A 24,679-nucleotide genomic window follows, 5' to 3' on the forward strand; every position below is an offset into this window, starting at 1 on the left:
CCATCTACCTCTTACCACCCACTTACTATTTACATGCCAGATGATGATTTTTGGGTTCTCCTTTACATTAACTACCATTCTATTCTCAGATTTTCTATTTGCCAGTCTCATTTTGCCCTTTACATCCTCTCTCAACCTATTGTATTTGACCTGGCTCTTGCCTGAAGAATTCACCTGACTTGCATCATACACCATCCTTTTTTTTTTGTTTCATCATATTCTCTATCTCCTTCGTCACCCAAGGAGCCCTAGCTTTGTTTCCCCTCCCTTTCGCCCTTGTTGGAATGGACCTAGCCCATACCTGAAGCATCTCCTCCTTAAATGTCACTCATTGTTCCATAACAGTTTTTCCAATCTTTGGTTCCCATTCTCATCCCATTGAAATGAGCCCTCTTCCAATAAAGATGTTCTACTTTAGATTGTTCCTTGCTCTTCTCTATTACTAAGCCTTATGATATGATGATCACCTACCCCGGGCACTTGGCTCATCTCATGCCCCAGGATCAGATCCAGAATGCCTCCTTTTTTAGTTTGGTCGAGAACAAACTGATCAAGGAAGTTCGCCAGAACATATTTCATTAACTTCTTTACCCTTTACTCTAAACACTATCCCAATCCATATTTAGGTAATTAAAGTATCACAGAATCAGAATCACAGAATTCTTATGGCACAGAAGGAGGCCACTTGGCCCAGGATAATGCGCTGGGGTCCCTGGTTCAAATCCCACCACTGCGGATGGTGGAATTTGAATTCAATAGAAGTTGGGAATTATAAATCTAATGATGACCATGAAACCATTGTCGATTGTTGTAAAAACCCATCTGGTTCACTAATGTCCTTTAGGGATTGAAGGAAGATTAGTGGGATTTAGTCATTTGAGGAATGTAAGACCAAGCGCGAGAAAGAGAATGATGATGTTAGACAACTTGAAACTGAAAATGGGAGACTACTATGAGCAACTGAGGAGGAAAGCACAAGAACTTGGAGGTATGGAGAAATAAGCAGAGGAGCTGACTTTAGGCAGATCATTACTCCTTCTATACAGAAAGACTACCCAATTCCAGGGAACTTCATTAAAAAAAAATCCCAACTTAACTTGTGACATACCTACGTACATATTAATTCAGAGCAGGAGTAGGCCCTTCGGCCCCTCGAGCCTGCTCTGCCATTCAATAAGATCATGACTGGTCTGATTATGGCCTCAATACCACATTCCTGCCTACTTGCGATGCCCTTTCTTTCCCTTGTTAAATCAAGAATCTATCTACTTTTGCCTTAAAAATATTCAATGAGTCTGTCTCCACCACTTTCTGGGAAGAGAATTCCACAAACTCATGACCCGCAGAGAAAGAAACATTCTCCTCATCTCCATCTCAAATGGAAGGCCCCTTAGTTTTTAAATTGTGTCCCCTAGTTCTGGTCTCTCACACAAGGGGAGGCATCCTCTCAGCATCAACTCTGTCAAATCCCCTTGGTATCTTCTATGTTTCAATAAGATCTCCTCATTCTTCTAAACTCCAATGGATACAGGCCCATCCTGTCCAACCTTTCCTCATAAGGTAACCCCCTCATCCCAGGAATCAGTTGAGTGAACCTTTTCTGAACAGCTTCTAATGCACTTATGTCCTTTCTTAAATAAGGAGACAGAAACTGTACACAGTGCTCCAGATGCGGTCTCACCAACTGTACAACTGTAGCAAAACATCCCTACTTTTATATTCCATTCCCCTCATTTCCTGCCCTACCACCAAAAAGGTTGGAGAGGCATGCACCCTGCTCCTGATGGCTGCCCCACAGCCATATAATGCTCTATGGAACAACAATCCACTTGCCTTCCTAATCACTCGCTGTACCTGCATACTAACTTTTTTTGACTCATGTACCAAGACACCCAGATCCCATTGTACATCAGAGTTTTGCAATCTCTCTCTAGAATTCACTAGAAAATCACATTACTATAATATGTTACATACCATTTTATACAGTTATCATCTAGGTCAGAAATTGCAACAACACAGTACGCAGCAGCACAAGCAGTAATTTCATCATCAGGCTTTCAGGCCAATTTTACCCACACAATATCCAAATAACACAGCTTAAGAGCCTCCAGCTATAATAACCATTCTCTTACAAAACAAAGATAGGCACAAGCAACCATTTGATTTAAGTGGAAGGACATATGCCTTACTTCGTAAAGTGCCACATTCTAATTACGAAGTCCTAAAAGCAAACACAATACGGCAGACTACCAAGCAAACAAGCTTTGTGAGTCAAATCTTCTCTTCCAGTAGCGGTTGCATGACAGGCATACAGGCAATGATTAATTTCAAAACCTATTTTTATTATCTGGCCAAAGCTTATATTGTACATAAAAACCTCCACTGCAGCAGCTAATTAATCTAGTTAATTACACTGGCCACAATGATAATTGCTGCAATTGAAACTTTATGTAATAACTGTACTCTATTTTCAGCATGCAACCAAAGAAACAGTGAAAGTAGAAAGACCACATTCACAATGAAACAGCTGCTAAGGAAACGTGTGCAGTAAAAGACAAAATTATTAAAATAGTGTAAAAACAAGTAGTAGAGTACATGGGAAATATGCATAAATAACTTCAAAACCACAACACGAGATTTTTATTTGTGAAACCAGCACGAGAAATGGTAGGAAGCACTGATAAGTTTTGTGCTAACCAATGATTAAAAACCTTAAGAAACGTAACAAATCAAACAAAATACATCCCCACTGAGTTTAAGAAACAGAGAATAGTGATAATTTTTAAGCATGCAGTGGAAGAAATTTGGAAAATGCGGCACATTGCGCAGTGATTAGTCTTTTAAGAAGAAATGGAAGTGGCACACTTACAGTGCTACCTGCCTGGGTCCTGAAGGTTACTAGTTTTCTAACCCATCTAGACAGATTAGCAGGATGGGAGAAGGGTAGGCACAAACCATCCACCAGATGACAATGCTACACAGTGTAGATACCAGCATAGCTAGGAGCCATCTAGAAGGGGAAAAAAGATGAACAAAAAATGCAAATGGAAGAGCAGAAAATTTAAGCTAAAATGACATTGGCAAAATAACCGCTGTAAAGCTGTTAATTTTGGAACAAAAACACAAATCAGGTGCCATGCAAAATGTGGATATTCATTTCCATAGGAGATATACAGAACATTTGATCATCTAGAAAGGTGTTATTTAGTCTTTGACAACTTCAACATCCAAGTACAAATTAGGAACTTGTGTTCCATGGGGTGGGTAGGGAGGAGCACAAAAGGATGAACTTTGATAAGCAAAAAAAAGCCTTTACACATCATTAGCACAAGTTCTTAGGGATCACATAACATTTGAGGCATGCGTGGTTCAAGTAACCTTCTTCCAATCTGCTGTGTGCAAGACGTCATTCTGGCTTGCTCCCTTAAGTCTTAGGCTAGAGAACAGTGTCTCAAGATGACCTTTTCGCACACTGGCCCGAAAAGCAGCATCAATAGCATGGAAACCTGCATTTTGTCCACAAGATCTATGCCTCCTCCCACCCTACTTCATTTAACCCTATCATTTCTATTCCTTTCTTCATCATGAACTTAGCATAGCTGCATTAAAGGAGAAACTAGCAATTTGTCTGAACCACTCCATTTTGTAAAAAAAAATCCACAGTCCAACCACTCCGGGTAGTTCCCCCTGAAATCTTTCTGGATTTATTTGGGACTGTCTTATATTAAGAACCTTTTGTTTTGGATTCCCCCACAATTGGAACAATTTTATCTTAATCTACAATAGCAACCTTCTTCAAAATTTTTAAGGACCTTGGTCAGGTCATTCCTTAGTCTTACATTTCCTAGAGAAAAGAGCTCCCAGCCTGCTTACCCATTCCTGATATTGTAACCTCTCAGGTCAGGTATCATCCTTGTAAATATTTTTTGCACATTCTCCAGGCTTTACTTTACAGGAATTTTCCACAAGTCAGGAAGTTATCGAGTGCTCTCTAACATCTGCTCCAGTGGCAGCAATATGGATTCTCGTTGACCTCAGAGAACACAGATACTGCAACATTTGCAACTACTACATCACTTTCCAACTGCACAAGCTATGATCCCAGCAGCAATGGGAGTTAATAACTCCACTTGTAAGTATTCTTTGTAGATGCTGTCCTAAATGCCAATAATAAGTCACCAATGTCTTGAACTCTTATTCCACTCCGAAGGGCCAGCAGTTGCAGGTCTGAGGGTTGATGCGTAGATAGAAGCTGCCAGAGGAAAAAGAGAGATACCAAATTGGATGGTGGATTCAAGTCATTTGATCTTCCCCATAGAGGATGCCAATAGCCTAATGAATGCTTTGATTGAGATCTAAGCCCTGCTCAGCCAATAACAGGCCACAAGAATCACCATATTTCACTTATTCAAATTTGAATAACCTATGCTGCAAACAGGCAAACACAAAGACAAAGAAAATTCCCCTGCCTGGGCTTTGTGTTAGAAAGGTTCTGGAAACCCTATTCAAAAAGTAATTTAATTATGAAAAAACTGAAATAAATTATAGAGGAGTTAGCTTTAACTGCACTTATTCCGAGATATGCGCGAACAAAAGTCCAAGGAACAACCCAGAATAAGGCTTTACAACAGCAGAAGGAAAGGTGGTCATCTGATGCACATGTGGCACCAAGTTATTATAGGAGCAAATCTATACCTAGCAATCTATCAATAGGGTGGGTGGGTGGTGTAGTGGTAATGTCACCGCAGAGGATTACTAATGTTCTAGGAACATGGGTTCAAATTCCATCGCAGTTGGTGGAATTTAAATTCCATTAATAAATCTGGAATCAAAAGCTCATTTCAGCAATGGTAATCATGAAATCATGTTGATTGTCATAAAAACACATCTGGTTCATTAATGCACTTTAGGGAAGGGAATCTGCCATCCTTGCCTTGCCTAGCCTACATGCAACTCCAGACCTACAGCCTAATAAGCCACTCAAACTGTTACGAAGTGTAAAAGGAATGAAACTGGACTGACCACCCGCATCGACATAGGCACCACAAACAACAACAGCAAACTCAGCCCTGTTGACTGTGCAAAGTTCTCCTTACTAACACCTGGGGCTTGTGCCAAAATTGGGAGAGCTGTCTCACAGACTAGTCAATCAACAGCCCGACACAGACACACTCACCAAATCATATCTTACAAACCATGGTCCCAAACATCACCGTCACCATCCCTGGGTATATCCTACCCCACCAACAGGACAGACCCATCAGAGGTGGCGACAGAGTGGTATGCAATCAGGAAGGAGTGGCCTTGGAAGTCCTTGGCACTGATGCAGGACCCCATGAAGTCTCATGGCATTAGGTCAAACATGGGCAAGGAAACCTTTTGCTTATTACCACCTACCGCACCCCCCTCAGCTGATGAACCAGTACCTCCTCCCCATGTTGAACACCAATTCGAAGAAGCACCGAGGGTGTCAAGGGTACAGAATGCACTTTTTGTGGGGGGCTTCAATGTCCATCACCAAGAGTGGCTCGGTAGCATCACTACTGACCAAACTGGCCGAGTCCTAAAGGACATAGCTGCTGGACTCTGTGGCAGGTGATGAGGGAACAAACGAGGGAAAAACCTACTTGACCTTGTTCTCACCAATCTACCTGTTGCAGATGCATCTGTCCATGACAGTATTGGTAGGAGTGTCCACCGCACAGTCCATGTGGAGGTGAAATCTCAACTTCACATAGTGATACAACACAATGGAGGGTATCGTCAATCACCATGCTAAATGGGATAGATTTCAAACACATCTAGCAAGTCAAAGCTGGGCATCCATGAGGCACTGTGCGCCATCAGAATTATATTCAACCACAACTGTAACCTCATGGCCCAGCATATCCTCCACTCTACCATTACCATCAAGCCGGGGAATCAATCCTGGTTCAATGAAGAATGCAGGAGGGCATGCCAGGAGCAGTAAGATAAAAGCAAAATACTGCGGATGCTGGAAATCTGAAACAAAAACAAAAAATAGCTGGAAAAACTCAGCAGGTCTGACAGCATCTGTGGAGAGGAACACAGCTGACGTTGAGTCCGTATGACTAAGGAAATAGAGACATCAGGTGAAATGTAAGCTGGTAGAGGGGGTGGGACAGGTAGAGCTGGATAGAGGGTCAGTGATAAGTGGAGGCAAAGAAGAGATTGCCAAAGATATCATAGATAAAATGACGAAGGGGTGTTGACGGTGGTGATATTATCTAAGGAATGTGCTAATGGGGACATTTAGGGTAGCAAGCAGGAGAAGCAAGTAGCAGATGGCCCTAGTGGGGGTGGGGAAGGGATCGAAATGGGCTAAAAGGTGGAGATAAAACGATAGAATGAAATAAATTAAAAATGGGTGGGAAAAGAAAAATGTATCTTTTAAAAATATAAATTATTGGAAAAAAGGGGGATCGGAAAGGGGGTGGGGATGGAGGAGAGAGTTCAAGATCTGAAGTTGTTGAACTCAATATTAAGTCCAGAAGGCTGTAAAGTGCCTAGTCGGAAGATGAGGTGCTGTTCCTCCAGTTTGCATTGAGCTTCACTGGAACATTGATGTAGGCCAAGGACAGACATGTGGGCATGAGAGCAGGGTGGTGTGTTAAAATGGCAAGCGACAGGGAGGTCTGGGTCATGTTTGTAGACAGACCGAAGGTGTTCCGCAAAGCGGTCACCCAGTCTGCATTTGGTCTCTCCAATGTAGAGGAGACTGCATTGGGAGCAGCAAATGCAGTAGACTAAATTGAGGGAAGTGCAAGTGAAGTGCTGCTTCACTTGAAAGAAGTGTTTGGGCCCTTGGACAGTGAGAAGGGGGAAAGTAAAGGGGCAGGTGTTGCACCTTCTGTGGTTGCATGGGAAGGTGCCGTGGGAGGGGGTTGAGGTGTAGGGGGTGATGGAGGAGTGGACCAGGGTGTCCCGGAGGGAACGATCCCTGTGGAAAGCCGCCTCCACTCCTCCATCCCCCCAACACCTCAACACTGATATCTACCCAGCTATGTGGGAAATTGCCCAGGTATGTCCTGTACACAAAAAGCAAGACAAATCCAACCCAGCCAATTACCACCCCATCAGTCTACCCTCGATCATCAGAAAAGCGCTGGAAGGGGTCATCAACAGTGCTATCAAGCGGCACTTATTCAGCAATTACCTGCTCACTGATGTTCAGTTTGGGTTCCGCCAGGGGCTCTCAGCTCCTGATCTCATCACCGCCTTGGTTCAAACATGGACAAAAGGGCTGAACTCAGGGAGTTGAGAGATTACTGCTCTTGACATCAAAGCAGAATTTGACCAAGTGTGGCAACAAGGAGCCCCAGCAAAACTGAAGCCAATGGGAATCAGGGGGAAAACTCTCCACTGGAGTCACACCTAGCACAAAGGAAAATGGGTATGGCTGTTGAAGGTCAATCATCTCAGTCCCAGGACATCAGTGCAGGAGTTCCTCAGGGTAGTGTCCTCAGCCCAACCATCTTCAGCTGCTTCATCTGACCCTCCCTCCATTGTAAGGTCAGAAAGTGAGGGTGTTGGCTGATGATTGCAGAGTGTTCAGCAGCATGCGCAACTCTTCAGAAACTGAAGCAGTCCAAATTCTTATGCAGCCACATCTCAGCAACATTCAGATGTTTGGTTAATAAGTGGCAAGTAACATTCATGCCACAAGTCCTTTAGGGAAGGAAATGTGCTGTCCTTAACTGGTCTGGCCTAAATGTGATTGACTCTTAAAATGCCCTCTGAACAAGGGCAATTAGAGACAGGTAATAAATGCTGGCCTAGCCAATGACGCCCACATCCTATGGACGAATAATTTAAAAAAATCTCTAACAAGAATCCAACCATCAACCAATGGCATCACCATGACTCAATTTCTCCACTATCAACATCCTGGGGGCTACCATTGACCAGAAACTGAACTGGACCAGCCATATGAATACTGTGGCTACAAGAGCAGGTCAGAGGTTGGGAATCCTGCAGGTAATTCACTTTCTGACTCCCCAAACCCAGTCCAGCATCTACAAGGCACAAGTCAGGAGTGTGATGGAATACTCTTACACTTATCTCCAACAACACTCAAGAAGCTTGACAGAATCCAGGACAATGCAGGCTGCTTGATTGGCATGCGGTCTGCCACCTTAAACACTCATTTCCTCCGCCACCAATGCACAGTGGCATCAGTGTGTACTATCTACAAGATGCACTGCAGCAACTCACCAAGGCTCCTCTCGACAGCACTTTCCAAACTCGCGGCCTCTGCCATCTAGAAGGGCAAGGGCAGCTGATGCCAAGGAACACCACCACCTGCAATTTCCCCTCCAAGCCACACATCCTCCTGACTTAGAACTACCTCTCTGTTCCCTCACTGTCGCTGGGTCAAAATCCTGAAACTCCCTTCCTAACAGCACTGTGGGCACTCCTACAACACATGGAGGCAGCTCACCACCACCTTCTCGAGGGCAACTAGGGGTGGGCAATAAATGTAGCCTAGCCAGCGAAGCCCACATCTCATGAATGAATAAACAAACAAATCTTCCTAAAGTAAATTTTTCCCAATGAGGTAAAAGTGCCTATTTGTATGATTTGAAAAGATTAACCTAAATTTTAAATCTTGCCTATATGATTGCACTTCAAATACAATTATGTGAGAAACTTTGGGATATCTGAGATGTGATAAGGCTACACACATGTAAATTTTTAATTCATTTTAGTAGCTAATTATACCACAATATACTTAAATTTCAGTCATGTTTGAATTTGATAAAATGCAGAAAAACTGGTCAATCGAAGACTTTGTTAAAGTCTATACAGCAATATACAATTTATATATAAAACTAGCATCACTGTCATTGAAGCCAAGTGAATTGTGAAGCCAAGCCATTGAAGCTCTCATTATTCACAAGAAAGATCTGAGCGACAAGATTCTGAATGCACTAAAAGCCGCTCAAAGTAAAGTCCAAAAACAGCTAGGCAGTGCGCCAATGACTACTTGTTACAACTTTGCTGTGTATTCACCATATCCTCTCTGATGCTGAACATTCAGTACGCAGCAAAGGACTTTGTTTCATCCCCTTACGTTCTCACCTCAATGAATTTCGGGCTCGGCACGATGCTGAACTTTTCTTCCATCCGCTTCTGTCACCTTCGTCTCCGTGTTCACTTCTTTGGGCAGGAGTCCTCCCCATTTTTAACAATCCTTTCACCCGCCTCCAGTATTCCCCCTCGACCTGGACCCCTCCCTCTGGCCTCTTACCTGCTTTTGATCTTTTCATTGAGAACTGTTGGCGTGACATCGGCCGTTTCAATTTCTCTGCTCCTCTCACTCACTCCAACCTGTCTCCTTCTGAACTTGTTGCACCCTATTCCCTCAGGTCAAACCCTGACTTTGTTATCAAACCTGCTGACGAGGGTGGTGCTGTGGTTGTCTGGCATACTGACCACTACCTTGTAGAGGCTGAGCGCCAGCTCGCAGACACTTCTTTCTACCTCCCCCTGGACCATGACCTCACCACTGAACATGAAGCCATTGTTTCCAGGACGGTCACTGACCTCAATTCCTCTGGAGATCTTCCTTCCACAGCTTCCAACCTGATATTCTCCCATTATTGGACAGCCCGCATCTACCTCCTCTCCAATATCTACAAACAGGGCTGTCCTGGTAGATCCATCGTGTCAGCCTGTTCCTGCCCAACAGAACCCATTTCTTCCTATCTTGACCCCGTTCTCTCATCCTTGTCCAGTCTCTTCCACCTACATTTGCGATTCCTCGGATGCCCTACGTCATATCAAGACTTTTCAGTTCCCTTGCCCTAATCGTCTCCTCTTCACCATCGACGTCCAATCCCTCTACACCTCCATCCCCCACCAGGATGGTCTGAGGGCTCTCCGCTTCTTCCTTGAACAAAGGCCTGAACAATCCCCATCCATCACCACTCTCCTCTGCCTGGCTGAACTTGTTATCTCACTGAACAATTTCTCCTTTAACTTGTCTCACTTCCTCCAAATAAAAGGTGTAGCTATGGGTACCCGCATGGGCCCCAGTTATGCCCGTCATTTAGTGGGATATATGGAATATTCCTTGTTCCAGTCCCACTCAGGCCCCCTCCCACAACTCTTTCTTAGCTAGGTTGATAACTGTATCGGTGCCACTTCATGCTCTCATCGGGACCTGGAAAAATTTATTGATTTTGTTTCTAATTTCCATCCCTCTCTCACCCTCACATGGTCCATCTCCGACACTTCCCTTCCCTTCCTTGACCTCTGTCTCAATTTCTGGTGATAAGACTGTCCACCAATATTCATTACAAGCCCACCCACTCCCAGAGCTACCTCGACTATAGCGCCTCACACTGCTTCCTGTAAGGACTCCATCCTGTTCTCCTAGTTCCTCCGCCTCTGCCGCATCTGTTCCGATGATTCTACCTTCCAAAACGGCACTGCTGACATGTCTTCCTTTTTCCTTAACCTAAGATCACCCCCACTGTGGTTGACAGGGCCTTCAATTTTGTTCGATCGAACTCCTACACCTCTGCCCTCACCCCTTCCCCTCCCTGTCAGAACCATGAGAGGGTCTCCTTGTCTTTACTTTTCATCCCACCAGCCTCTGCATTGAAAGGTTCACCCTCTGCCATTTCCACCAACTCCAGCATGATGCCGCCACCAAACACATCTTCCCCTCACCCCCATCAGCATTCCGTAGGGACCGTTCCGTCCATGATGCCCTGGTCCACTCCCCTATCACTTACTCACAATAAGAGGTTGTGGTGGAGGAATTAATCCAGGCTGGTCTCTTGGTTGAAGCTGGTTTATTTCCAAGACAATTCCTCTGTGCTACTAACTTCCTTGTAGCTTCCAAACAAAGTGTTCCAGATGTACCTTTTTATTCTATTCAGTTGAGATAATTAATGCCCATCACCTGTTTAACAGCAATTGGTTTTAACAAGATGATTGCCATATTAACCGGTTCCCTTCTTTTCTTAAAAAACTTGAACTCTTTTTTTTAAACAAACAGGAAATAATGTCACGTATTTCCAGATCTATAATTCCCACGTTTCTTTTGTAGCCTTTCTTCCGTGACACTTTTCGTGGAATGAGTGTTGTCCTAAAGAGACCGGTTACCAACATAACATTCCATGGGCAAACTTTTCCCACATTGCCCCTTATATAATATTTATCAATATATTGGATAAGTAAAGCCCCGTATCTAATGCCTCTGCTAAAGCTAACATTTCAGCAGCTAAGGTGCTTTTCACTACCCTTTTTATTTTCTTGGCCTCCCAAGCCAGTGGGCAACAGTTATCATTCTTTCCCACCAAGAACATGATGAACCCCTGCTGTGCTAGAGTACCCATCTGGAAGATTGGCATGTGAAGCATCATAAAAATGACCAACCTCATATCTTCTGGATCTTCCAAGGCTGGAAACTTGAGCACACATCTCAGAATTTAATTATTATTTTTTTTTTTTTTTTTTAAGTGTTTTATTTGCTCTGAGGACTTGCTCAACTGCAGCACGTTTCATCATGGTACTCAGCTCCAACACATCATAACTAGCATCAGGCCTAGTCTGAGTGCACAACCAGTTCAACTGCCCAATTAAACTTCTCAACTGTTCCATTTCTTCCTTGGTAGCAGGATCCTCTTTTTGAGAGGATCTACCACGAGTTATTGGGATATAATTAACATTTTCTAGATAAGATTTGTGATTCAATGTCACTCCTAACTTGCTCTGCTTAACATCTAAACCTATGTATTTAAAGGACCCAGAAGCCTGACTTCCGACCTGGAATCCTTCATCATCTTCTCGCTTACCCATTGTTCAAATTCTACAGATCCTCCCCACAGGAAATCATCAACATGCATGATAAATATTCCAGCTAGTTTCTCCTTATGGTACCAGTAGAACATTGCGGGGCCTGCCTTTAACTGAAGGCAACCTATTTTCAACAAGACAGACCTCATGGAAAAATACCATACCCTTGATGCATCACTCAACCCATAAACACACATTCAATTTCCATAGTTTTCCTTCTATATCCCCGGCTTCTTTGGGTGGTTTCAAAAAAACTTCCCTTTGAAACTTCTCCCCCTGTAAAAACACAGCCTTTATATCAATCGATTTGCACTGCCAGGAATGGGATGCTAAAATAGCTTAAAAAATCTTCAAACTCACTTCCCCCACAGTAGGCGAGTCCACTCTGACATCCTGATCGTCTAGTCTCAATTCAAAGCCTCGGACTGCTAATCTCGCTTTGGTCTTATATGTGCCATCCTGGGAGTACCTTTTCTGTACAGATCCATCTGTGAGATAAAGCTGGCTGTCCTGTGTCAGGTATTTCAGAATATATTCCAAATTCCTTCCAACTTTCTAACTTTTTCTGTTTGGCTTCCTTTATCAGCTTACTTTCCAAATTATTAACAGCTACTAGAATCTCTCTGTCATAAGGACTTCTACTTCTATTCAGATTGCTAGCTTGCTCTCTAGTCCTCCTTGTTAAGCTACGGCATCTATTCACATTCCTTTCCCTTTCTGGACTGCTATTACATGATCGTCCTCCCGTGTGAAAGAAACTCCGTGATCTTTCCACCCACGGTGGTTGACAGGGCCCTCAACCATGTCCGGCCCATCTCCCGCACATCCACCCTCACACCTTCCTCTCCCTCCCAGAACCATGATAGGGACCCCCTTGTCTTCACCTATCACCCCACCAGCCTCCGCATTCAAAGGATCATCCTCTTCCATTTCCGCCAACTCCAGCATGATGCCACCATAAAACACATCCTCCCTTCACCCCCCCCGGCGGCATTCCGCAGGGATCATTCTCTCTGGGACACCCTGGTCCACTCCTCCATCACCCCCTACACCTCAACCCCCTCCCACGGCACCTTCCCATGCAACCGCAGAAGGTGCAACACCTGCCCCTTTACTTCCCCTCTCCTCACCGTCCAAGGGCCCAAACATTCCTTTCAAGTGAAGCAGCATTTCACTTGCACTTCCCTCAATTTAGTCTACTGCATTCGTTGCTCCCAATGCGGTTTCCTCTACTTTGGAGAAACCAGACGCAGACTGGGTGACCACTTTGCAGAACACCTTCGGTCTGTCCGCAAGCATTACCCAGACCTCCCTGTCGCTTGCCATTTCAACACTCCACCCTGCTCTCATGCCCACATGTCCGTCCCTGGCCTGCTGCATTGTTCCAGTGAAGCTCAACGCAAACTGGAGGAACAGTACCTCATCTTTCGACTAGGCACTTTACAGCCTTCCGGACTGAATATTGAGTTCAACAATTTTAGATCATGAACTCTCTCCTCCATCCCCACCCCCTTTCCGATCCCCCCACTTTTTTCCAAAAATTTATATAGATTTTTCTTTTCCTACCTATTTCCATTATTTTTAAATGTGTTTCCATCCATTGTTTTATCTCTACCTTTTAGTCTATTTCGATCCCTTACCTTCACCCCACCCCACCCCCACTAGGGCTATCTGTACCTTGCTTGTCCTGCTTTCTAACCTTAATTAGCACATTCCTTAGATAATATCACCACCTTCAACACCTCTTTGTCCTTTTGTCCATGACATCTTTTGGCTATCTCCACCTATCACTAGCCCTCTATCCAGCTCTACCCCCTCCTTAAACCAGCTTATATTTTACCTCTTTTCTATTTTTACTTAGTTCTGTTGAAGAGTCATATGAACTCGAAACGTTAACTGTGTTCCTCTCCGCAGATGCTGCCAGACCTGCTGAGTTTTTCCAGGTATTTTTATTTTTGTCCATGATCTTTTTCTAGGGTCACGACCACTTTCTGGTCCACTGTCAGAACTCACACTGCACTTTCTGGGTTTCCACATCTTTACCTTGGTTTGCCAATCGATAGGTCTTGTCTCCCGTCCTTCATCCTGCACATTTAGCCAATATTTGTATTTACCAGTGGCCTTTCTTGCTCTCCCTATGATGGTGGCATCCCTCTACATACTGGTTCCTTCTGGCATGTATGTTACCTTTGTTCCTACTTTGGGTAATTACCCTTTTGGATGAATAGCGTTGTCCTGTACCTCAGTATTACTTTGTTCATAGTCAGTCAACCCTGTATCTGTCGTTGTCTGCTCCTCATAACTACCCAGTGTATGTGTATGTGAAGTGCATGGTGCCTCCTCACGTTCTATGTCCTGTTCAGAACCTGTAAAGGTATTTTCAGTACCAATTAACTGTGAAGAATGTACCCTAACAGTTTGATTACTGTGTTGCACAATTACTACTTTCCCATCACTCCCTATAACGTTGCCAGGTCCTTTCCACTCTTTTTGGCCTTCCCTTTTATAATATACGTCTCCTTGTCTAAACTATTCCCGATGGTCTTATGCGGTACCGTAGGGCCCGCCGAATTTTCTCCAGAACCTCAGCTTTAATGAAAGCTTTTCTGCCTGCATTCAAAGTGTTCAGATGAGCAGAAAAAGTGGAGCTAATGCTTGTCCCTTCTAGAGCAGGGGGAGCATCTGACAACACCGAAGGTAACTTCGGATTTCTTCCGTACACCAACTGATACGGACTGTATCCCCCAACCATTTGCAGAGAGTTCTTTGCGTGCACCGCCCATGCTCGCGCTGTTTGCAATTTACAAGCTGGTTGATCAGCTAATATTTTATGTAACATGTCTTTGTGAAAGAAACTATGCAGTAATAGATGACCATTACTAAATGGGTTCACAGCTGCAGTGTGCCTAACTATGATGTTTAAATTTTCGCATACATCTCGAAATTCCTCATTGGCGAATTCCCCACCATTATCTGAGAGGAACTTCATTGGTGTTCCTAATCCTGTTCCTACCCATTTCTCCATGACCTTATTGACAATGGTCCTTTTGTCTTATCACAGTGGATAGGCTAAATCTGGTTGCCATATCTACGAAGTGTAGTAAAAAAAAATACCCCTATCCTTGTCCTAAACTTTCAAGTCATTGCCATTGCATTGTTAAACTCCCTGGCTAGTGGCAAGCTCACAACAGGTCGTGGTGGTGTATTGTGATATTTAAGGCAAATTTCACACTGAGCAGTGATTTGTTCAATATCATCATGTCCTTTATCAACCACTTCTGCACCTCGAAGCAGAAACTTCAGTTTCTGTGGCGTCAGATGTGCAAACTGTCTATGTAATTTCCAAATGATCTTCTTTTTGTCCACCAAATTCTTATTCTCAGCAGTTAACAAAACTTCATGAACTTTTTGATGAGAAATCTCTGCCTTCCTTAGTGGCAAGCAGTAATGGCCTGAGCGAGTAAAATGGAGATCCACATATTTCCCAAACATTACTGCTCTATCATTTTTCATACCTAGTGTCATCTGATCCTTCTGCATCACAGATCGACTCAACAATAGCGGTGTCTCACTAGAAACCACATCAGGCTTGATAAACAGGTTGATCCTTGCTATCTTACAAGGGAGGACCACCCATTTGGAGGGTGTTAATATTTAGTCATCTCCGAACCTGAGGCATGTAGAGCTTTCATAGTCCTTGACCTTCCGCCGGTCTGCCTCATAGAGATACTCCAGATAGCAGTCAAGCCAGTCCATGTCGCACACCGTAGAAGTACAACCACTGTCCAGAACTGCATAGTTGAAGGAATCTACCATCAAGATACTCATCACTGGATTTAAACTATCAGTGATCAATACAATTCCATCATGGCAGTCACCATCATCATTTTCAGTTTCAGATGAATCCGTCTCATGGGTCACTTCAAAAACATGATTCCTTCGCTGTGAGCAGTTCATTGCGCAATGGTACTGGGAATCACACCAAAAACACCGATTAACCACTCCCCGTGCATTTTTTGGGTTTTTTGGTCACGACCATTTTCAAACCTCTTGTCATTAATCCCACCTTTGTATTGGAATCTTCATCTAATATTTGGTCGACCACAAAATTCGGTCACCGTTGAATCCTCTATCCTTTGTTTTACAGTGTAGTTGTTTGTATTTGCTAAAAAAAGTGGCAGGGAATGACTTGTTTCCCCAGAAATTATTTTAGGGCAGCAGCCATTTGATCCAGGAGAGATTCTTTCCCCCGGAACTGAACCCGTTAGTACGAAAAGACTATCAACATGGGAAATGCGAGCACAATCCAGTAATTTAAATGCCAATACTGATTCTGGAATTTCAAGTTCAAATCACTGTAGTCTCCTGTACTGTTTATCAAAATCCATGATACATTTTTCCATGGACTGATTATCTGATTTCCTAAACCTATCAAAGATCGTCCAAGCTTCATACGCTTCCAATAACTCATCCGTTTTGTAGAACTTACCCAAAAATTGTATCAGACGGTTTAATCCCTCTTCATGGTCCAAATCATCCACTTTCCACTCTGAAAATACTTTACTCCTTACCTTACTTTTGGCTGGTAATGATAACGCCAAGCCATATCTTGCTTCTTCCGGGCTATAGCAGTAACCTGGGTCCACACTTCAACTTCCGTTGCTGATAAGGTTCAGAGTCAGAAAAAATTGGTGGATAGTCAAAGCTTGCGATTTTGCACCGTCCTTCCGCCATTCCACAACTTAAATTGTTAGCAACAGTACACTTCCCTCAGAGGACTGAGACAGAAAGCTTCATATACAGCAATCAATCAGCAAAGCTTAAAGTTCTTCCTCTGCTACCATGTTACTCACAATAAGAGGAAGAATTAATCCAGGCTGGTCTCTTGGTTAAAGCTGGTTTATTTCCACGACAACTCCTCAGCGCTACTAACTTCCTAGTAGCTTTCACACAAAGTGTTCCAGCTGTATCTTTTTATTCTATTCAGTTGAGATAATTAATGCCCTTCACCTGTTTAACTAGTAATTGGTTTTAACAAGATGATTGTTAATGTGGCAATCACCCCCAACTCCTCATCCCCTTCCAACAACTCCTTCCCATGCAATCGCAGAAGGTGCAACACCTGTCCCTTTACCTCCTCCCCGTCCAAGGCCTCTACAACACTGGCATCTACCTGGCTATGTGGAAAATAGCCCAGGTATGTCCTGTGCACAAAAAGCAGGACAAATCCAACCCAGCCAATTACCGCCCCATCAGTCAACTCTCCATCATCAGTAAAGTAATGGAAGGGGTCATCAACAATGCTATCAAGCAGCACTTGCTTAGCAATAGCTCACTGACACCCAGTTTGGGTTCTGCCAAGGCCACTCAGCTCCTGACCTCATTACAAATGAGTTCAAACATGGACAAAAGAGCTCAAACTCCCAAGGTGAGGTGAGAGTGACTGCCCTTGACATCAAGGCAGCATTTGGTCGAGTGTGGCATCAAGGAGCCCTAGCAAAACTGGAGTCAATGGGAATCATGGGGAAAACTTTCCACTGGTTGGAGTCATACCTAGCACAAAGGAAGGCGGTTGTGGTCGTTGGAGGTCAGTCATCTTGGCTCTAGGACATCACTGCAGGAGTTCCTCAGGGTAGTGTCCTGGGCCTAACCATCTTCAGCTGCTTCATCAATGACCTTCCTTCCATTATAAAGTCGGAAATGGGGATGTCCACTGATGATTTCGCAATGTTCAGTACCGTTCGTGACTCCTCAGATACTGAAGCAGTCTATGTCCAAATGCAGCAAGACCTGGACAATATCCAGGCTTGAGCTGACAAGTGGCAAGTAATATTTATGCCACATAAGTGCCAGGCAATGATCATCTCCAACAAGAGAGGATGCAACCATCGCCCCTTGACATTCAATGGCATTACCACCACTGAATCCCCTACTATCAACATCCTGGGGGTTACCATTGACCAGAAACTGAACTGGAATAGCCATATAAGTACTGTGGCTAAAGAGCAGGTCTTAGGCTAGGAATCGTGCAACTAGTAACCCACCTCCAGACTCCCCAAAACCTGTCCACCATCTACAAGGCACAAGTCAGGAGTGTGCTGGAATACTCCCCACATTCCTGGATGAGTACAGCTCCCACAACACTCAGGACAAAGCAGCCCACTTGATTGGCACCACATCCCCAAACATTCACTCCCTCCACCACTGATGCACAGTAGCAGCAGTCTGTATCATCTACAAGATGCACTGCAGGGATTCACCAAGGTTTCTTCGACAGCACCTTCCAAACCCATGACCACAACCATATAGAAGGACAAGGGCAGCAGATAGATGGGAACACCACTACCTGGAATTTCCCCTCCAATACTCACCATCCTGACTTGGAAATATATTGCCGTTCCTTCTGTCGCTGGGTCAAAATCGCCAAACTCCTTTCCTTACAGCACTGTGGGTGTACCTGCACCATATGGACTGCAGCAGTTCAAGGCAGCAGCTCACCACCACCTTCTCAAGGGAACTAGGGATGGGCAATAAATGCTGGCTTAGTCAGTGAATCCCACATCCTGTGAATGAATAAAAAAAAAACACTCCTTTCAGGTGATGCAGCGCTTCACCTGCATCTCCTTCGATTTGATCTACTGTATTCGCTGCTCCCAATGCGGCCTCCTCTACATTGGAGAGACTAAACGCAAACTGGATGACCACCTTGCGGAACACCTTCGCTCAGTCCGCAAGCATGACCCAGACCTTCCTGTCGCTTGCCATTTCAACACACCATCCTGCTCTCATGCCCATGTGTCCGTCCTTGGCCTGCTGCAATGTTCCAGTGAAGCCCAACGCAAACTGGAGGAACAGCACCTCATCTTCCGATTAGGCACTTTACAGCCTTCTGGACTTAACATTGAATTCAACAACTTCAGACTGTGGACTCTCTCCTCCATCTTCACCCCTTCTTTAATCCTATTTTTAAAAAATGTGTATTTATTTACTTTTTCATTCATTTATTTTTGTTCTCCATCTTTATTTATCTTTATCCTTTTTCACCCCCCCCCCCCCACTCCCCCACCTCCCCCCACTCCACAGGGCCATCTGTCCCTTTTTTCTATTTTGTGCTTTCACAGAGCTCTGACCCCTTGTTCTGCTACTAACACCTTTTGCTATCTTACTTTAATGTCACTCTCAGCGTCTTCTTTAGTCTTTAACACTGCCATTAACACTCCCTTTGTCTTGTGTCCAGGACATCGTTGTCAATTGCTCCGGAGCTCCCACCTATTCCTGATCTTCCATTTTGCTCCACCTGCTCTACCCCGACTTAAACAATGAAAAATCCATCACATTTCTACTTCTCTTGAGCTCTGAAGAAGTCATACAGACTTGAAACATTAACTCTATTTCTCTCTCCACAGGCGCTGTCAGACCTGCTGAGTTTTTCACACAAAAGTACGAATCAGGAGCAAGAGTAGACCACTCGGCCCTTTGAGCCTGCTCTGCCATTCAATAAGATAATGGCTGATCTGAATGTAACCTGAACACCATATTCCTGCCTAACCCCGATAACCTTTCACCCCCTTGTTAATCAAGAATCTATCTAGCTCTGCCTTAAAAATATTCAAAGGCTTTGCTTCCACTGCCTTTTGAGGAAGAGAGTTCCAAAGACTCTCAACCCTCAGAAAAAAATTCTCATCTGTCTTAAATGAGCAACCCCTTACTTTTAAACAATGACCCCTAATTCTAGATTCTCCCGTAAGAAGAAACATCCGCCCTGTCAAGAGCCCTCAGGATCTTAAAGGTTTCAATTAAGTTGTCTCTTACTCTTCTAAATTCCAGTGGATACAAGCCTAACCTGTCCAGCCTTTCCTCATAAGACAACCCACCCATTCCTGGTATTAGTCTAGTAAACCTTCTCTGAACTGCTTCTAATGCATTTCCATCTTTCTTTAAATAAGGAGACCAGTACTGTGCACAATACTCCAGATGTGGTCTCACCAATGCCCTGTACAACTGAAGCATAACCTCCCTATTTTTGTAATGAATTCTGCTCACAATAAATGATAACATTCTATTAGCTTTCCTAATTACCTGCTTTACCTGCATACTAACCTTTTGTGATTCATGCACTAGGACACCCATCCCAGAGCTCCTCAATCTCTCACCATTTAGATATTAAGCTTCTTTTTATTCTTCCTGCCAAAATGAACGATTTCACATTTGCCCACATTATACTCCACTTGCCAGAACTTTGCCCACTCACTTAACCTATCTATGTCACTTTGTAGCCTCCCTACGTCCTCTTCGAATTTACTTTCCTACCTATCTTTGGGCCGTCAGCAAATTTAGCAACCACTCCTTCGGTCCCTTGTAAAAAGTTGAGGCCCCAGCACTGATCCCTGTGGCACACCGCTTGTCACATCCTGCCAACCAGAAAAAGACCCATTTATGCCAACTCTCTGCTTCCTGTTGGTTAGCCAATCTTCTATCCATGCCAATATGTTACCCCCTACACCATGAGCTTTTATTTCCCACAATAACCTTTGATGTGGCACCTTATCAAATGCCTTCAAGAAATCTGAGGAACAGCACATCTACAGGCTCCCCTTTATCCACAGCACATGTCACTCCCTCATAGAACTCCAATAAATTGGTTAAACATGATTTCCCTTTTACAAAACCATGCTGACTCTAAGTGCCCTGCTAGAACATCTTTAATAATAGCTTCTAACATTTTCCCTATGACAGATGTTAGGCTAACTGGCCAATAGTTTCCTGCTTTCTGTCTCCCTCCCTTTTTCCAATCTAATGGGACCTTCCCCAAATCTAGGGAATTCTGGAAAATTAAAACCAGTGCAACAACTATCTCGCTAGCCACTTCTTTCAAGACCTTAGGGTGAAGTCCACCTGGACTTGGAGATTTGTCAGCTCGCAGCCCCAACAATTTGCTCAATACCACTTCCCTGGTGATTGTAATTTTCCTCCCTCTCTTCCATTTCCTGATTTACAGCTATTTCTAGGATGTTACTTGTATCCTCTATAGTAAGGACCGAAGCAAAACACCTGTTTAATTCATCCATCATCTCCCTACTTTCCATTATCAATTCCCCAGACACACTTGCAATAGGACCAACGCTCACTTTGTTAACTTTTCTTATTTAAATTTCTATAGAAACTTTTACTATCCGTCTTTACATTACTAGCTAGCATTCTCTCATATACTAATTTTCCCTCCGTGTCATTCTTTGCTGTTCTTTATATTCTTTTCAATCTTCTAACCTGCCACCCATCTTTGTGTAATTAAATGCTTTTTCTTCAAGTTTGATACTGTCTTTAACTTTTTTAGTTAACCATGAATGGTGGGCCCTCCCGTTGGAATTTTTCTCTCATTGGAATGTATATATTCTGTGTATTCTGAAATATCCTTTTAAATGTCTGCCACTGAACTTCTATTGACATATCCCTTAACCTCATTTGCCAGTTCACTTTAGCTAGCTCTGCTTTCATGCTCTCATAATTGCCTTTATTTAAGTTTAAAATACTAGTCTTGGACCCGCTTGTTTCTCCCTCAAAATGAATGTAAAATTCAATCATATTCTGATTGCTGCTACCTAGGAATGCTTTCATTAGTAGGTTATCAATTAATCCTATCTCGTTGCTAAATATTAGGTCTAGTATATCCTGCTCCAGAAAGTGCTGTTTTAAGAAACTATTCTGAAAACATTCCGTGAACTCCTCATCTACGCTACCTTTGCCCATCTGATTTGTCCAGTCTGTTATGTAGATTAAAACCCCCTATGACTATTGCCATACCTTTCTGGCAAGCTCCCATTATCTCTTCTTCTATATTCTGTCCTACTGTGTAGTTACAATTAGGGAGCCTGTACGCCACTCCCACAAGTGACTTCTTGCCTTTATCATTCCTCATCTCAACCCAAACTGCTTCTACATCCTGGTTTCCTGAACTTTGGTCTTCCTTTTCTAATGTGCTAATACCTTCATTAATTAACAGAGTCAACCCTCCACCTTTTCCTAACTTCCTGTCCTTTCTGCATTTTCTGTTTTTATTTCATCTACAGAGGGTGTGTATTTCATACCAGAACCGACACAGTTGTTCACTGTTGCTCACCTGAGACCCAAGACAAAGTTGTGCCAAGTTCTGATCAGAGAATTGCTCTACACAGACGATTCTGCACTAACATTCCACACTAAGGAACACCTTAAGCAGCAAATGGAAAGACACTCACACCTGTAAAGAGTTTGGTTTGATCATCAGCAAGACAAATGCTTTGGCCCAGAATATTGTCAGTGCTGATAGTTGGCAATGTGAAGCTGGAGGTTGTTGATAGCTTCACATATATAGGCTCCACATATCTAGGCTCAACACATTTCAGCTGCAGCTTTTGCAATGTATGTCCAAACTAAGTAAGAGTGTGTGGAACAACAGCAAACTGACTGATAACATCAAACTGTGAGTCACAAGAAATATGAGGAGCAGACCAAACTGCCCGTTAAACCTGCTCTGCCATTCAATATGATCATAGCTGATCTCAGGCTTCAACTCCGCTTTCCCAGCCACTCTCCATATTCCTCAATTCCGTGAGACTCCAAAAATCTATCCACCCAACCTTAAATGTATTCAACAATGGGACATCCACAACTCTCTGGGCTAGAGAATTCCAAAGATTCACAACCCTTTGAGTGAAACAATTTCTCCTCATCTTGATCCCAAATGATCATCCCCTCATCCTGAGCTCCCGTGTTTTAAATTCCCCGACCAGCAAAAACAACTCTCTCAGGATATGTTCGCACCTCATTCCTTTAACCTCCAGATAAAAAAGCCCAATTTACTCAACCTTTCATCATTAGTCACTGCAATGAGAGGGTTGTCCTATCTAGTGAACCTTCACTGTACCGCCTCCAATGCAAGTATATCCTTAAATATGGAGACCAAATATAGGATAGAATAGCATAGAATATTCCAGATGTGGTCTCACCAAAGCCCTATACAACTGTAGCAAGATTTCTTTATTCCTATCAAGCCTGTGTCCTCAGTGCCCTCCTTTACAATGGTGAGGCTTGAACAAAATATGCTAGATAGGAGAATAGGCTGTACAGTTCCACCTTCACTGTCTCAGATGCATCCTTGGACAAGATCATCAACTCAGAGGTCCTGGAACATGTTAATTCCATCAGCACATACTCATTGCTAAACCAATGCGCTGGGTCGACCACATTCATCGCATGGATGACGGTCATAAAAGTAAATACCTTCTCTACAGTGACCTGGCCACTGGGTACAACCTCTTAGTGTCCCTATCTCCATTACAAGCTCATCTCCAAGTGAGAAGTGAAATTGGTAGACATTGACACTAACAACTGGGAGACAGTCACTGATGGCCATGACTTCTGGAGGCTGACTGTTTGGAAGGGAATTGGAAGAGGCAAGCAGAAATGAAAAGCACAGCTGGTTGAGTGAGATGCAAGCGAATCCTGTGCCTTCTCAGCAAAGGCAGCGATACTTAATATAGTTTGCACTGTGGTGGTCAACTCTACCGTCTTACAAAGACTGCCACTGTGAGATACAGGATACATAATCCTAAATGCTTCTCAAAGTGCAAAAAGGTAGTGACAGAATAAAATACTTGTCACCCAGAGTTGTAGTCTGGAGTCCTACAGGCATTACACTGGTCTATGAACATGGTTTTTGGCTTTCCAGTGAAGGGAGCCCTTTCTCTCCTCCCATTACAACATGTCACAAGTCACCTGGTGTTGTCTAGAGGAACAACAGCAAGTCACCAAGAAGTCCATTACTCAGTTATCCCCAACCTCCATCGCTAAAGGAAATTGTGTGTGGACCAAATACTTATCTGCAGAAAAACTATGGAGAGCGACGGGTAGGAAGAACTAATTTTTAAAAAAAAAATACCTGTTTTTGTTTATCCAGGCTAGACATTAGTCTATAGACTGAAAAAAAATTGTCAGTATAGAGAACACTATTGTGCATCATAATAAATGATGGAGATTTCAGAATTACCCTTGGTTGCTTTTTTTGGCTGCCTGATTAAATTGTGAGTTTTTGCTTTCTGTTGCAGGTTAAAATGATCTTAACTATAGATTATTCACTGCCATGTCCTTTTCTTTAATTCAGGATGTGGGTGTTGCTGTCAAGGCCAGCCTTTATTACCCATCCCCAATTATTCTTCAGCCTCTTTCTTGAATCGCTGCAGTCCGTATAGTGAAAATACACCCACAGTGCTCTTAAGTAGGGAGTTCCAGGATTTTGACCCAGTGGCAATGAAGGAACAGCAGAGGTATCCAAGGCAGGATGATGTGTGACTTGGAGAGGAATTTGGAATAAAGTGGTGATGTTCTCATATGCTTGTTACCCTTGATGATTCAGATTGTGGGTTTGGGAAATGCAGAAGGAGCTTGGCAAGTTTCTACGGTGGATTTTGTAGATGGTACACACTGCAGCCACAGTGCACCAGTGGTGGAGGGAGTGGATTTTTTAAGGCGATAGATGAGTGCCAACCAAATGAGCTGCTTTGTCTTGGATGGTATAGAGCTTCTTGAGTGTTCTTGGAGCTACACTAATCAAGTGGGTAATACTTCAGTAAACTTCTGGCTGTGTCTTGCACAAGGAGGAAAGGCTTTGGGAAGCTAGTTACTCACTGCAGAATACCTAGCCTCTGACCTGCTCTTGTAACTGTAGTATTTATATGGCTGGTCCGTTAACTTTCTGGTCAATGGTGACTGCCAGGATGTTGATGATGTGGGAATTTGATGCTGGCAATGCCATTCAGTGTCAAAGAAAGATGGTTAAACTTTCTCCAGTTGAGAATTGCCTTTGCCTGGCATG

General features: G+C 43.5%; 1 protein-coding gene across 4 annotated transcripts in view; it reads right to left on the reverse strand.

Moving 5' to 3' along the window:
- LOC144696783 (dual specificity protein phosphatase CDC14A-like) overlaps nucleotides 1-24,679 on the reverse strand; it is a 187,523-nt gene that overhangs the window by 26,706 nt on the left and 136,138 nt on the right. The window contains exon 13 of one of the 4 annotated variants that reach the window (XR_013580243.1): nucleotides 2,870-3,010. The exons of the other annotated variants lie outside the window; for them this stretch is intronic. The gene's annotated coding sequence lies outside the window, so the exon portion shown is untranslated. The remainder of the gene's footprint in view (nucleotides 1-2,869; nucleotides 3,011-24,679) is intronic. 4 annotated transcript variants of the gene reach the window in all.

This window comes from Cetorhinus maximus, chromosome 2 (genome assembly GCF_964194155.1).
Source record: "Cetorhinus maximus chromosome 2, sCetMax3.hap1.1, whole genome shotgun sequence".
In the NCBI taxonomy this organism is placed as follows: domain Eukaryota; kingdom Metazoa; phylum Chordata; class Chondrichthyes; order Lamniformes; family Cetorhinidae; genus Cetorhinus; species Cetorhinus maximus.